This window comes from Chrysochloris asiatica, unplaced genomic scaffold, assembly GCF_000296735.1.
Source record: "Chrysochloris asiatica unplaced genomic scaffold, ChrAsi1.0 scaffold00024, whole genome shotgun sequence".
In the NCBI taxonomy this organism is placed as follows: domain Eukaryota; kingdom Metazoa; phylum Chordata; class Mammalia; order Afrosoricida; family Chrysochloridae; genus Chrysochloris; species Chrysochloris asiatica.
The window spans coordinates 24,906,301-24,921,883 of record NW_006408542.1 but is presented as its reverse complement, the minus strand read 5'-3'; positions in this window follow the sequence as shown (position 1 = coordinate 24,921,883).

Below are 15,583 nucleotides of genomic sequence, written 5' to 3'. Positions count from 1 at the left end.
GGGACCAGAAATCCTCATCTTTCTCCCACGGAGCAGCTGGTAGTTTCAAATTGCCAATCTTAAGGTTAGCAGCCTCTTGGGTACAAGGACCCAGAATACAAAGACAGGAGGTTTGAAAATGTCTGTCAGTGATCATATAGGCTAATTCAGACCACAAGACAGATACAACTAGTAAGAAATAGCTGAAAAACCTATTTGGTGTAGAAATGGATTTTGGTGAAGATGTAGCCAAGTGAGAGTGAGAACCCTGGGACCATAGTCAACTAAATCAGCTGTGTGCTCTTGGACCAAATTTTAATCTCTCTGTGTCTTTGTTTTATCTTCAAAAAAGAAAGACAAAAACAACTATAAATGAAAACACACAAAAAAAAACACGACTAAAACATGATGTCTAGATATTTTAATAAAATTTATTTTTTTTTAATAATTGGTTGTTGTTGTGTTAAGTGCCACAAGTCATTTTTGACCCATAGCAACTGTATAGGGTTTCCAAGGAGCAGCTAGCAAGCTTGAACTGCCGACCCTACAGATCAAATCAACTTATTAGTCCAGTGCATTGACTCACAGCACCACACCAGGATTCCATAATTAATAGTAATTTCAAATTTAAAAGGTAACAAAAGAAAAATTGCTGTGTAGATCAAATAAAACACTTATCATCTGTGTTCTCTCAGTTCACTGCTTTTGTACTGGGTATCAAATTCTCTATAACTCTTAGATTTATAGAACTGAGGGGATATTGAAATTGAGTGTTGAAGACTAAGGAAGATTCAAGGAGATAAGAAAAAAGGTTTCTAAAAGGAAATAGGAGAAATATACATAATGTATTTATTGTTCAATGAAACGACCAGTTGTTGTTAAGTACCTTCGAGATGGTTCCAACTCATAGTGACCCTGTATAGGGATTCTGAAGAGTGGTTGGTAAGCTTGAACCCCTAACCTTGCAGTTCAAATTGGCATTGTAGTGCAGTACACACTGCTATACTGAGACTCTAAAACAATCAATTAGATTAGGGCAAAAAAAATGACTGTTGAGGAATTGTGTGGGAGAGAAAGCAAGAAATTCTGAAGACAAGTTAATATAGTAACCACACACATGAGTGCTAGAATTATATGAATGTGAGTTTGAATTTGAATTCTGCCTTTTACTAGGACTTACTAGTTGTGTTAGTTTCATATGGTTGCCATAACAAAGCACTAAAAACTGGGTGGCTGATAAAAACAGAAATGTAATTCTCACAGTTCTAGAGACTAGTAAACTGAGATCAGTTTGTCAGTAATGAGGGTGCTCTCCTCGACTTTGATGGAGAAGCTATTCCATGCCTGTCTCACAAACTCTGGTAGCTCCGTGAATTGCAGCTACAGAGTTTTTCCTCTGTCTGTCTTTGTCTCTTTTCCTTTTATATAAAGCAATATTTAGATTGGTTTAGGGCCCACCCAATTCCAATATGAACTTGTTGTTGTTGTTGTTAAGTGCCATCGAGTCGGTTCCGACCTATAGTGACCCTGTACAGGGTTTCCGAGGCTGTAAATCTTTACGGGAGCAGAAAGCCTCATCTTTCTCCCGCGGAGCGGCTGGTAGTCTCGAACTGCTGACCTTGAGGTTCACAGCCCGATTCGTAATCACTACGCTACCAGAGCTCCTTTTTAAGTACACTAAAATATCTTTAAAGACCTTATTTCTAAACGAGGTCCTGTTCACAGGTACCATGGGTTAAGATTTCATCAGCATATCAGAACATTAGCTAGAAGAAATTGGACATTTTACTTACTCTCTTAGAACTGTGTCTTCATTAATGGATGTATTATTCACACCTGTTTATATTTTTTCTGTGAAGAAACATCTTTATACATTATGAAAAGGATACATCTGATATAAATATTATTCATAGACTTAAAATCTAGAATAGAAGCAGATTGTCTCTAAGATTTTACTTGAATGCTATTGGATAGTAGGTGTTTGGACGTAAGCAACCAATGGAAAAAATTTCAGAAATTATGACTAGCAACAAAAACTCTGGTTTAATCATTGTTTCACCAACTTCTCCCATGCACAAAGACATGAGCTTACATGCCCAGAGTCGATCTAACTAAAATTCTGATTGATTTTAGATAAATCACTATTTATTCCAGTCATAGATTCTCTCTATATTGTACTTCCTAGAGGCAAAAAAAATTAAAAGACAAAAAAAAAATTCAATGAAAACAACACACCAACCTTGGGACATTAGATTTGATTTGAAATCAAATGAGTTTAATTTGTTAACATGGTGAAGAAACAGCTACAATTTAGACTGAGAAACAAAATGCCCCAAAAGACAGAACAGTTGTGTTAAATGAATTTCATATGGCCGTGTAAGTCATCTGGACCATCTTATTCTCTAACCAACTGGTATGGTCATAGAAAATACAAACAAACATTCATATTTGCCTGAACAAAAAGCAATTATGGTGCTCAAGTCACACACTAGAAGTGCTGGTTGGTGTTCTAGAATAAGCCCTGGACCCACAAAGTCAGTTTGAACCACAAAGTCAGTAGTTCAAACTCATTAGCCACTGCTTTGGAAACCCTGTAAAAGTTTCCAAGACAGAGCTGACTTGACTGCACTTAACAACAACAAAAGTCACATACTATCTTAAAAAAAAAAAGTTGAAAATTTAGAAATACCTCTTGTCAGTAAGCCTGGATTCCATGTCAAGAGAATTTGTAATCTGTCACTTACTATCAATTTGGCAATTTATTTTACTCTGTGCCTTAGTTTATACATGTGCAAATGCACTATGTTTCAGCTAGCAACTTCACAAAATTATTGTTAATATCCAATACCGATTTACTTATTGTAAAATAAAGGGTTGAACTGATAGACTAGATCAATATTACTTCCTGATGCAAGATATAAACCTCAGCTATTCAATGGCTTCAATGGAAGAAGAAATATTTAATTTTTTCTCTTCCTAGAATAACTAGCATTCAAATTTAGGTACTTTGAGAGTGCAACGGAGACCTCTTAATTGCACTGAAAAAAATGGGCATAAAAACTGTTTTACACAAAACTGGGTACCCTATTTCTAATTCACATTATGGTCTGGTACTAGAGTTCCTGATCTGGTGGCTGTTTACCCAGTAATGAATGAATCAGAGACTCAGACTCAAATAAAACCCTAATTTGCAGCATATGCAGATTTCTCATTAAATAAACAAAATATGGCAGTATCAAACTATCAGTGACTTAAAATCCAGCTCCCCAAATTCCTCAGTATTTAACAATCCATTCTTCTGGGCTGGGAAGATCTGGCTAGTTCAGAATACTGACAGGAATCTTCTCCATTCTACTCAGCTGTATTGAGATGAAAGCATAAATGATAACGTGTGGAGATGTTTTATGGGCCAGGCCTGGAAATAATGCACATCACTTTCATTTGTAATCCACCAGCAAGTACTCAGTCATTTGCAAGGACAACAAGGGAACCTATGCCATGTAGTCAAATTGTGTGTCCAGGAGAAAATGGAACCCATTAAATAGAAAGCAAACTTACATCTGTCACAACTAAAAGATATGTAAGATTACATCTTACAAAATACTATAATTAATATATAAATATATGTATTATTGTTAACCTCCAGTTCTGATCCCTGATAATACAGACAAGGAGAAGCAAATGGTTAAGTGCTGAACTACTACAAACCAAAAGGTTGGCAGATGGCCCAAACCCACCCAGCAATCCACAGAAAAAAGAACTCTCTGCTTCCATAAAAATTACAGCTCCAAAATGCTACGTGTCTGTTCTATTATGTCACATAGGATTGCTATTAGTTGAAAATGATTTGAGGTCACCAAGCAAAGCAAATTTACTAGTGCTCCTTGGAGGCTAGGATGGCTAAAGTTCATCTCTCAGACTTCAGAAATATTGTCAGGAGGGACCAGTCACTGGAGAAGGATATCATGTTTGGTAAGGTGAAGGGTCAGAGAAAAAGAGGAAGATCTCCAGCAAAATGGATTGGCAAAGTAGCAGCATCAATGGTCTCAAGTGTAGCAACAGTTGTGAGGTTGGCCCAGGATCAGGCAGTGTTTCGTTCTTTTGTGCTTAGGGTCGCTATGAGTCATTACCGAGTCGATGGCACCTAACAATAACAACAAGCAAAGCAAATAGAAATAAAACAATGCAATATCAACTTTAACCATAATAGCATGACATTTACTTCTGAACTAATTTCAGGACATAAATTTTCTCACAGTGATAATAAAATTATCTTGCCATTTTTTTTTCAGACAGCTGAATAATTTTTAGATAGTATTATAAATTTAATCTGCTAACTATATTTTTTTAATTCTGGGAATAAGTTTGTCTGAAATGTATCAGTTGCACAGTTTCATAATATTAATATGTGAATCCACATTCTACTGAGTCATATGCTACTTGAAAGTTCATGATATATGTGGTATAAAACAGGTTTCCAATAATATAGAATCATGGCAATACCCACTGACGTAAAGCCAAGATGTCTGAGTTTGGACCCTGGCTCTGCCAGTTACTAGCTGTGTTATTTGAAGCAAGTTACTTAGCCTTTCTATGACTAAGTTTTTCATCTGTAAAATGGAGTCAGTAAAATTTGAGTCCATGTCTCAGATGTTTACTGTGAGTATTAAACATTATAAGAAAAATGCTTTAAAGTATTACATGGCATTTGGTGAATAAATATTGTTATAATTTTGTTCATTAGCAATCATCTTTAATTTTATATCACTTTTTCATGTATTTTTTGTTTTATTTCTAAAATGAGCATTTGTTCAGTTTACAACAAAGGCAAAAGCACATACATCTCTCACATCCGAAGAACCAAGATAACTTCACTAATTTTAATTCCAACAGAGATAAAGTTTATGTTTACTGTAAATCATCATTTTAGTACAATATACAATTCTTCAGAGTTCAAATTTCATGGTATTAAAAATATCTACATCTACAAAATTAATCATGATTTTTTTATAACTAGAGAAATTTGAGTGCTAAGAAAAGATCATTTTTATACCTAGAGTTAAATTCTATTAATTCATTTCTTCCTATATTTTCTTTTCATTGTTTCTGTTAAAAAAAAAAAATTCCTTTGTCCTATAGATTTTTGGGTCACTTTGAAAGGAAAGCTCTTTTTCAGTTATTATCAAAGAAAACACTCTATTGAATAATTGCCAGATAGAAAGAGCATTAAGACTTCAGCTCAGTCGCTATGATCTGTCACGTAGTAGCTATTCAATTCCCTGGGGTCTCAACTGTAAAATGGATGAACAATACTGAAGTTAGAAAAAGAAGATGATAAAATAAAAATAAATGTATGGCTTTTGATTTCCATTTATAGAATCACTCCAAAGTGTCCACTGGACACAAAGGCATTTGATGCTTCCTATATTCCTCTCAACTGTGTATTCTATTGTCCAGGGACATGTCACAACCTGGCTTAGAAAACTGAGTTTCTGGCCTCATGCTGGGAACTATACGCTTGTAATATTTCTCAGTAAGAAAATGGTAGTTAAAATCATAGTTCCAGCTTTTATAGCTTTGTTATCCATATGAGAGTTAATGTCAGAGTATTTGTTTGGTTAATATTTCCACTGGCTACTTTCATATTTTGGAGTCCTGGTGTGGTGCTGTGGGATAATGTGCTGGACTGCAAGGTTAGTTTGAACCACAAGGTCAGTGGTTCAAATTCACTTGGTGCTCCTTAGAAATCCTATACAGGGTCACTATGAGTCAGAACTGATTGACTGGCACTTAACAACAACAACAATAAACTTTCATGTTTATATAATTTTTCTGATTAAGATCCAAGTCCAATGTATGCTACTCATTAATTCGTAAGCTTTAATTACATCCTATTAGGATATTATGGTAGAAGGGTATGTTCCCTTCATTCTGAAGAAATCTGTAGCTGATGAAACTTTCAACTCCCCAGGTTTCTTCTTGAAAACAAGATAATCAGACTCTATAGAAGAAAATATGTTCAATAAGATGAGAGACCAAGGGCTTAATTCTTTGGAAGTGGCTTCAAGTACTGAACTGAAATGGTGGTGGTGGTTTGCCATGGGGCCGATTCCAACTCATAGCAACTCTGAACAGGCTGTAAATCTTTACGGTAGTAGAAAGCCTCATCTTTCTCTCATGGAACAACTGGTAGTTTTGAAGTGCTAACCTTTAGCTTAGAAGCCTGACATGTACTCACTACTCTACCAGAAGAAATATAGATATCCCCTGATTTATGATATATTTGAGTTACAATGAATCTCACTCACCACTAATGTTCTCTTTTTGTGTATCTTAACATTATTACTTTTTATATCTGTGAATTTAAATACAATGTGTCCATCCTACACAAACAAATGCAGAGTGGATTTATAAAGATACAGATAATAAGGAAAGCTAAAATGTAATAAAAGAAAGGTAAGCTAAAAAAAAAAAAAGGTATCCAGCTTATATCAAAACTTATAATGGAGTCATCAGAATGAAACCCCATTACAAATCAGGTATTTGACAGCAAAAACAACCTGCACAAGCCAGAACCTGAGTAAGGCAAAAGACTGTAATAGAGGAAAATTAAAATATTTTCCAGTAATATAGATATAATAGCAATATCATAGAGAATGACAGAAGAGTGACAAGACAACGCCTATCAAAGGCATAAAACATATAAGACACAAGAAACAAGGCAAACTCATCAAATTCTGGCTCTCATAGTATTCACTGTATTAGAACCAAAATTAGAAAGACCATAGAAGTATAGAAATCTTGCTCATAGAAATGTTCTGAAGATCAGATACATTTTACAAACTGTGGATTTGTGCATAATGGCATGTGATAGCACTATTGTTGTAAGACAGTATTATGGAGTGTGGTGGAGCTACAGAGCACTTTGTTATTATGTCGTTTTGTCTCATTGATGGATTTCCTCTTTCTTATTGACCCTCTATTTTAACAAAACAAAGAGTCCTGGTATGGCGGAGTAGGATAAACGCTGCATCATGAGGTCAGTTTGAACCAATGTCGGCTATTCAATCTCACTAGCTGCCCAGCTGCCCCTTGGAAACCCTAACAGGGTTGCTATGAGTTGGAACCAACTCCACAGCACTTAGCAACACACACAGAAATCAAATTGACTATATATGTGTGAAAAAATGATGGAGAAGTTCAATATCTTCCTGTGTCTATGCTGTAATTGTCCTTGTGAAATGGTCAAGAGGTATAGCAAAAAAATGTTTTCTAATGTTCATAAACCAAAAGACAGCAAGTTCTTGAATACATAGGCTTTGTAGCTTTTTGCTTGCGATACTGAATGAATGAAATTACCACACCGTTTATTTTCAACCAATAATGAGTTTTTAATTGTGAAAGGAAGGAATCACTGCCAGGGATTTTATTTATTGAGTTAACTCCAACATTCCACTTGGGGATAATACAGTGTTTACCATGGAGTACATGTTGTTTACTGCAAGGATTACTTTCACACTCACATAATTCTGAATGGTAAATTAACTCAGGTGGAAGCTCTACATTAACATGTGCAGCCAGACTAACTGTCCAAAAATCTGAGATTCTGAGTCAGGTTTAATTGTTTTAGTAACAGTTTGATCAATAAACATGTGTTGATACCTGCAAATATGTACTCGACTATATGTGAAATACATTTCAGCCGTGCTTTCTTTGTAAGAAAGAGAGAAGATAGGACAAGAGCCCACTTGTTATTCATTCCAGCTTTAGAAAATGAGTGTGTCTGTCGCTCACAATACTTCAGTTTTTAATTGCTTGTGTGACAGTAAACCTGTTTCCATAATGCAGTGTCTATATTTCATATTTTATTTGAAGTTAAGTCTTCCTAATTCCAGAAAGCAGTATTTACCAGTTTTTGTTTACATAGTTCATTTTGTGTCATAGAATTGTTTGTCTCTTAATAAAAATCACCATTCCGAGGATTGTTAGGATCCTAATTTTGTTGTTGTTAAGTGCTGTCAAGCTGGTTCTGACCCATAGAGACCCAGTATAGGGTTTCCAAGTAGTGGCTGATTTGCTTGAACCACCGACTTTACAGTTCAAATGTCTTTGCAGTCCAGCAAGTTAAAGGATACTAACTGCCTTCTGAAATGTTTGCTTCTGTAGGCCAATATTGTTAAAGAAAGTTAAATGAAAAATAAAAACATATGATCAATAAACTCTGTTTGAAAAAGAAAGAATAATAAAAGAAGAAACCTATTAGATGGGTGGTAGTGGGGGTGGTGGGAATTGTGTGCCGTGGAATTTGCCCAGATCATAGCAACCTTGCACAGGGCTTCTGAGGCTGTAAGTCTTTTGGGGAGCAGAAAACCTCATCTTTCTCCCTGGAACAACTGGTAGTTTCGAACTACCGATTTTGAGATTAGCAGCCCGACTAGTAACCTCTACACTACCAGAGTTTCTTGGTTAAATGTGTACCACTCCACAAACAAACACACTCAACCAACAATGCTTAGGGTTGTTGTTGTTAAGTGCTGTCGAGTTGGATCCGACCCATAGCAACCCTCTAGAGGGTTTCCAAGGAGCGCAATTAGACAAGAATAAATAATAGAATACATCCAAATTGGAAAGGCAGAGGTGAAATTATCTGTATTCACAGATGAGATAATCCTATATATAGAAAATCCTAAAATTTCCACAAAAAGATTATTAGAGCTAACACATGAATGCATCAAAGTTGCAAAGTACAACATTGACACACAAACATCAGTTATTGTAAAGGTAGAAGTTGTGTAACAGAAATTGGGGGTAGTTAATCTTACATTCCAGGAACAGAGGCCCCTAGGACCATCAAGAGAGAAGAGAATGAGAAGAACATGGGACCCTAACCAGAGAAGCAGTGACACTAGAGATGGAGGCAGAGGTGATGGCATGAAGAAATTAAACAAGTAAGGAGTCTAGATTCATGGAAAGAGAAAGGCTGTGTGCTGGCAGCCAGGAGACTGGGTTGTAAAATGTGCTCTTTGGTTGTTTAAATGATTATATATTCTTGTGTGTGTGTTTGTGTATCAAAAAAACAAAACAAAAAAACCCAGAGGAAATAGGAGCAAATACTATTAACTGAAGATGTATGGAGCATACTGCAATCATTGCAGTGAAACAAAATATGATCTGTTGAGTGCAAAAATAATGTTCTCCCATATAAACTATCACTCAATTCACAATAAAAGCTTAAAAAAATCAATTGTGTTTATGCTAGCAATGAATGAGTTTTAAAGGAAATTAGTAAATAATCTCATTTACAATAGCATATAAAATAATAAAACACATAGGAAAGATTTGTGTACTGAAAACTATTTAAAAAACTGAAATAAAGAAAACCTATATATGAAAAGATATCCTGTGCTCATAAATTCGAAGATGTGCTATTGCTAATATGTCAGTACTACCTAAAACAATATTCAATGCAAACCCATTTAAAACTTTAACAGACTCTTTGCAAACATGAAAAGGCAGATCTTCAAATTCTTAATGAAAGTACAACATGTTCCAAGTAGTCAAAACAGTCTTGGAAAATAACAAATGTGCTATAATGCTGTAATAATGAGGACAATGAAGTACTGGTAGAGGGATAGGCATATAGATCAATGGAATCTAATTCAGAGTCCAGAAATAAACTCATACATCTATAGCCAATTGATTTTCAAAAAAGGTGCCAAGTTCATTGAATAGGAAAATAATGCATCTTGCCTAAATGCATCTTCAACAAATAGTACTGGTTCAACTAGATTTACACATGCAAAAGAAAGAAGGTGAACCTATACTTTACACCATATATGAAAATTAACTCAAAATATGTCAGATGCCTAAATACTCACATAAGCACAAAGAAAACACATACATCTCTTAGAAGGAAACATAGGGGTAATGCTTTAAAACTTTTTTTGAAAAATGGATTTTTAGTATGATACTGTGATAGTTAAGGTTTTGTGTTAACTTAGCTGGACCAGGATTCTCAGTGGGTTACCAGTTAAGAGATACACTTAACATCTCCGTGATGATATCTAATATAAAGCAATCAGCCCTATGATATGATGTGATGTGATCAGTTCTAATCTAATGCAATTATCCAACATGTTGTAAAGCCTCAATTTTATGATGTTAATCAGGTCAGATGTAACCTACAAGATTGGGTTATATCTTGAGCCAATGACTTTTGAGATATAAAAGAAGAGAGAAGTGAGCAGAGAGAGAGGGACCTTATCACAAAAAAGAAGTACTGAAAGTGGACTGTGTCCTTTGGACTTTGGGTCCCTGCTCTGTGAAACTCCTCCATCAAGGGAAGATTGATGCCAAGACACATGGAGAGCTATAAAGAAAGAGTGTTGGGCCCACTGATGCTGAATGGAAACAAAGACCTTTCTCTAGAATCAATGCTCTGAGATCTGACTTCTATTCTCCTAGATTGTAAGAGAATAAATTTATATTTGTTAAAGACTTTTACTTATGGTATTTCTGTTATAGCAGCAGTAGATAACTAGCACAGATACCAAAGGCATAAGGGATAAGACAAAGAAAGAAGGAAAGATAGAGAAAGAAAGAAAAAGAAGAAAGAAATGATAAATTGTACTTCACCAAAGTTAAAAACTTTGCTTCATCAAAGAACTTAAAGAAAATGAAAACAACTTACACATTGACAACTCCAAGAAAAAAAAAAAAAAGGCAAACAATGTAAATAATAATTTTTAAAAAGTCAAGTTCTTGAATAGCTGTCTCTAAAGCGCCAAAGAATACAAGTGATCAATAAACACATTTTAAAAATTGCTCAATGTTACTAGTCATTGTTGTTGTTAAGTGCTGTCTAGTCAGTTCTGGTTCCGACCCATCACGACCCTGTATACAAGGGTTAGTGAGAATGTAGAAACATTGTAACCTTTATGCTTTGCCAATGGTGCTGCTGCTGTGGAAAACAATTTGATAATTCCTCAAAAAGATACACATTGGATTACCATGTTGTTGTTGTTGTTGGTAAGTGCCGTCGAGTCAGTTCCGACCCATAGCGACCCTGTACAGGGTTTCCGACGTAAGTTACAAATTCCATTCCTAGGTATATACCCTAAAGAACTGGAAGCAAGAATGCAAACAGGAAGCAAAAATACTCCAAAGTTTATTGTAACATTATTCACAATGATGAAAAGGTAGAAATAGCCTTAGTACTATCAACAAATAATGGATAAATAAAATATGGCACATTTACACAATACAGTATGAAGATTATTCAGCCATAAAGAGAAATGAAGTACTGATAGATGCTGCACATGACTGAACTTTGAAAGCATTATGCTAAGTGAAATGAGTCAAACACAAAAGACATTATTGTATGATCACACTTTAGACAAATGAATGGGGATAGAAGTTCATTGTAAATTGGTAGTGGTTAGTGAAGGCGGAATGGGGAGTTGATACCTAATGGATGCTGAATTTTCATTTGAAGTGATTGGAGATTTGGGGATGGATAGTTGAAATGATTGTACAAAATGCTGAATATAATTAATGTCAATGATTTGTATATTTAAAAATGATTCAACTGGCAAGTTTTATTTAAATATACCTATAAAAAATAAAATATTATAAAATGAAACCACTGACCTTCTGGGATCCTGGTGTGGTACTGTAAGATAAACAATGAACTACTAACCAACCAGAAGGTCAGCGGTTCAAACCCATCAGCTACCATATACAGGGTCACTATGCATCAGAATTAACTTCATAGCACTTAACAACAACAACAACAACACACACACACACATATTTATAAGAAAATACAAGTCAATTGATTAAATCTCTATTTCTAGATGTTTTGTTCAGTTCCATTGACCTGTGTGTCTACCATTATGAAAATACTACAGTCTTGATTAATTTTGCTTTATAGTAAATCCTGATATCACCTTTTTCAAGAATTAGCCTCCTCCAGGTCCAATTTCCATAAATATATTAGACTTACCTCATCAATTCATACAAAAAATATCTAGAATTTCTACTGCATTGTATTAAATTTATAAATAAAAAAGAAACAAGTTGAATTATAATAATATTGGGTCTTTAATGAAGCATCTATTTTATCATTTATTCAGGCCACTTTAAAATTTCTTTATATGATGTTTCAATGTTTTCAGTGAATGCATCTTGGACTGCTTATGTGAAATATATTTTTGGGTATATTATGGGTTTTTTTAGTGGGATTTTCCCACTTGATTTATTCTAGTAATATAGATGAAGTTATTTTTTTGCAGCTGGACCTTGTATCCTATGAGTTTGATGAATGTACTTATTATGTTGTTGTTGCTGTTAAGCACCATTGGAACTGACTCAATGCTACTTAGCTACAACATAATCAGTAGCCATTATCTGTTGAGTCAACTGCAACTCACAGTGACCCCATGTATGCTAAAATAGAACTGCATCCTACAGGGTTTTCCATTGGTGATTTCTTGGAATTAGATCTCTAGGTCTTTCTTCTGATGGACGTCTAGGTGAACTCAAACTCCCAACCTTTCATTTAGCTGCTGAGTGTTAACCATTTGTGCCACAAAGGGACATTTTGCATCCCCATTCCTGAGACACAGATGGTCTTAACTTTCTTTTCTTGACTATCTTTGACAAGTTTTTGTATCAAGGTTGTATAAGGGTTGTACTATTTCATTCTTAAATGTTCAATAGAATTTCCAACAAAGCTAAATTATTATTATTTGTAGCAACTTGATAATTAATGACACGTTGATTTATTGATTTTTCTCCCTATAACCTTAATTAGGAATTACCAGGATAATTAAGTTGCCAATAATGGTATCTTCAACTTCTACTGTGGCTATCTTCAACTCTTGTTTAATTCATATTTATTGCTATAATAATTTTTCCATAATTTTCTGAATTCTCAATGTGAAGTTTCTTCATCATAAAGGTCTATCTTCCATGCCTTCAATAATTTTTTGCTTCTGTTTTAAGAAACATTTTACTGTGAATAGAGTAGAAATTTGCATTACAGATCATCACTTTTATGTTCAACAAAGCTTACACTGTGCTCCATCTTGACTGCAATTCGCTCAGTGTAATATCACTTATCCCACTTCCTTCCTGGGCTTCTTGTTTCCATTTCTCCTTCTTTCCCTACTCCTCTGAATTTTGTCCTCAGGTTAATTCTTCCCTTTTCATCTTGAATTTTGGGCCATTCTTATGGCATGTGTACCTCACTAATGCTGTTGTCCCCTATGGATCTATCAATTGCTTGACTGAACATTGAGCAACAGGGATGAGTTCAGTTCCAGACCTGAAGAGTGACCATTGGGATTACATACACTGTTTCTATCAGCCAGTGTATCTATCCATGGATCTATCCATAGAGCACTGTTATAGCCGAATTGTATATATAACACTATGCATCTCTTTTCCCTTTATTTCTTGCACACCTGCCTGCATCTTCCCTTGTCTTTGTCATTCTTCTGCCATTCACTAGTGTTTCTCAATCCCGTTCTATTGGTCTATGTGTCTTTAATTGTACCAGTACCAGGCTGTTTTGACCAGGCTGTCATTCTTCTGTCATTGTATATTGCCTTTTCTGTCACCTAGGTTAACGTGTGTGGCACTGTAGCATAAGCACTGGACAAAAATGTTGACAGTTCAATCCCACCAGTCACTCCTAAGAAACCCTATGTTGCTATGAGTCGGAACTGACTCCATGGAACTTAACAACACCATCTAGCCAGCAAATGACTCCTCTTTCTTTCTCATCCTTAGTAACTATCAAAGAATATTTCTTTTGGTGTGAAAATTTTTTCCTGACATTTTGCAAGAGTGATTTCATATAATATTTGTCCTTTTATGATTGATCAGTTTCACTCAGTATAATGTCTTCTAGGTTCATCCATGTTTTATCAGGTGCTTCACATTTTTTTTATTATTCTTCAATATTGAATAGTATTCCATTATATGAGTGTGCCAAAATTTTTTAACAATCCTTGGTTGGATGGGCATTTAGGTTGTCTCCATATTTTTGCTACTGTGAATAATACTGTGATGAACATGGGTTTGCATACGTATATTGGTGTAATGACTCTTATTTTGCTAGGATACATACATACCAAGTAAAGAGATTGCTGTATCATATCATATTTCCATTTCCAACTGTTTTTCACAGTGCCTGCACTATTTTAAAGTATGAGTTTTCCAGTCTCTTCACATCCTTGTCAGTATTTGTTGATTTCTAACATTTTGTTTTTGTTTTTTGCTGTTATTGCTGGGGTGAATGATAATTCATTATTATTTTAGTTTCTGTCTTTCTAATGGAGTCCTGGTGTGGCACTGTGAGTTACTGCCTGTACTTCAAAGTTGATTTGAACTGTAAGGTCGGTGGTTCAAGCTCATCAGCTGCTCCTCAGAAACCCTATACAGGGTGACTATGAGTCAGAACCAACTCGAAGGCACTTAAAAACAACAATAGCTAGGGGTCCTGGTGTGGCATTGCAGCATAATGCACTGGATGTCAAGGTCAGTTTGAACTTCAAGGTCAATGGTTCAAACTCACCAGCCACTCCTTGGAAACCCTTTACAGGGTCCCTGTAAGTCGGAACTGACTTGAGGGCACTTAACAACAATGACTAGTGATTAAGAGCATTTCTTCATATGTTTGTTTGGTAACACCCTGAATGTCTGTTTTGGTGACATGTACTCTGCCCATTTTTCAAATGGACTATTTGTGTTTTTCTTGTTGAGTTAAAGTTTTCTACATGTTTAAGAGATTAGTCCCTTCTTTGATATGTCATTGCCAACAATTTTTCCCAATCTGTGGGCTCTCTTTTTATGCTTTTGGTGAAATATTCTGATGTACATTAAGGGTCTAATTTTTAGGTGGTCCCAGCCATCTAGTTTATCGTTTGCTGTTTAAGTATTTTCAGTTATGATTGATAGTATGTTTCTGCCATCTATTGGATCTCCTAAGGAGCTCTGGTAGCGTAGTGATTACGAATCGGGCTGCGAATCAGAAGGTCATCAGTTCAAAACTACCAGCTGTTCTGCAGGAGAAAGATGAGGCTTTCTGCTCCTGTAAAGATTTACAGCCTCGGAAACCAAGGTGGCTATGAGTCGGAAGCGACTCTACGACACATAACAACAACAACAACAACAACATTGTATCTCCTAAAAATGTCCATATTTTTCAACAATAATCCTTATATTTCTAGATTTCATATTTGGATCTTTAATCCATCTTGAGATGTGAGATATGGATCCTGTTTCATGATTCTGCAAATGGATATCCAGATTTGCCAGTACCATTTGTCAAAGAGACCATCTTTTCTTCACTGAATGTGTTTCAGCTCCTTGTCAACGATCAGTTAACTGAAGGTGGATGGATTCACTAGTGTTTCTCAATTCCGTTCTATTGGTCTATGTGTCTTTAATTGTACCAGTACCAGGCTGTTTTGACCACTGAGGCTGTGTACTAGGTTTTAAGATCAGAAAGTGAGAGGCCTCCAACTTTGTTCTTTAGAAATCCTTTGCTTATCTGGGGTCACTTTCCTTTCCATATAACAGTTGGTGAATAGTTTTT